General features: G+C 28.3%; 1 non-coding gene across 1 annotated transcript; it reads left to right on the forward strand.

Moving 5' to 3' along the window:
- Positions 1–969: 969 nt before the first annotated feature.
- On the forward strand, positions 970–1076 carry LOC111766414 (U6 spliceosomal RNA). The gene has a single exon (XR_002798470.2). It is a non-coding gene; the product is annotated as a U6 spliceosomal RNA (small nuclear RNA).
- Positions 1077–1568: the final 492 nt, after the last annotated feature.

The following is a 1568-nucleotide window of genomic DNA, read 5'->3' on the forward strand; positions in this document are numbered from 1 at the left end:
GGAAATAGGCCACAGTATCAGAGAAAGATTGAAAAGCAACAGCAAACCAAAGACAGTTAATTCCCAAATACAATTTTCACAACTTAGATCACTTACCGTTATCCTTCAAAAATATCTAAGAAGAGTATGACATTATATGAAATATTTTTAAAAATATTCTTTTTAAATAAACCTCAATGATATTCCAGCATTTCATATATGTCTGCTAATTTAATATTTTGTTCTAAATCTATTAAAAATCTCTCTTTTGATGCATATGTGCAGTTGCTTTGATATTTTGCAGTAATTTTACTTTCTCAGTGAAACTCTTTTCAAACAAATAAGTAATTGGAAATGTCACAAATAAGTAATTGAGATTCTTTCCAAAGTGTAAGTATAAAAGTCTTAATGGAGCCAAAACTTTTGTAGTTTTACTGGTTAAATTATGCTAAAGTCAATTTTTAGTTCAGTTAACTCTTCCTTAAAATGCTGGAAAACATGTTCCATTTCTCTTTTAAAATGGATAAATCACTGCCTAAAATGATATTGTAAAGATCATAGAGATCTTGAATGTCATAATCAAATCTTTTTAATAGTTTCCAATTGAGAGTATATTTTTGAGTCAATATTTGAAGTAATTTTCTAATTGCTGAAAAAATGGAAACTGAAAATTCTGTGAGCAAGGTTACTTTAAAGTTATGTAAAATTGTCTATTGACTCTCATTAAACTTTCTTTTACTTTAATCGTCTCATTTCCTTCCATCTCAAGGAGGATTTCATTTAACCTTTTAAATATATTTGAGAAGTAGTCAAGTAATTTCACAATGTTTTAATTTTATTGCTTAATTTTTCATTGATAGAATAAAAATCAATAATATTAAACAAAAGTTAACATCAAATTTTTAAAAAAATTTTAAATTTTTATTTAATTTTCTTGCTTTTTTAAAGATACATAGATCACAAAAAATGTTAACATTAAAAAATATAAGAGTGCTTGCTTCGGCAGCATATATACTAAAATTGGAACGATACAGAGAAGATTACCATGGCCCCTGTGCAAGGATGACATGCAAATTTGTGAAGCATTCCATATTAAAAAAAAAAAATATATATATATATATATATAAGAGGTTCCCAGATACCCCACATCCCACCCCACCCCACTCCTCCCACATCAACAATCTCTTTCATTATTGTGGCACATTCATTGCATTTGGTGAACACATTTTGGAGCACTGCTTTTGGTACTTGGAGTTGTCCTGAATAATATTTTAGGGACAGATGCAGGACATTATATATCCTGCCATAACCCATTGAATAGACTGGGGAAGAGTGTAAACTACATTGTAAATTATAATCCATGCAGTATCAGATATTAAACTAAAAAAATTGAAATAATTTCCATCAGAGGGTCAACTTATTTCCTTTCGAAGAATAAGATGTACACACTCATCTTCATATCATAGAATGCTTTATAAAATAATCTATTATTTTAAGGGATACTCTTAATTTTGTGAATAGAATATTTTGATTTGTGGAATCTCTCACTGTGATTCTTAGCAATTGTCTAAGAATAATACAATGAATTG

This window comes from Dasypus novemcinctus, chromosome 5 (genome assembly GCF_030445035.2).
Source record: "Dasypus novemcinctus isolate mDasNov1 chromosome 5, mDasNov1.1.hap2, whole genome shotgun sequence".
NCBI classification, from domain to species: Eukaryota; Metazoa; Chordata; class Mammalia; order Cingulata; family Dasypodidae; genus Dasypus; species Dasypus novemcinctus.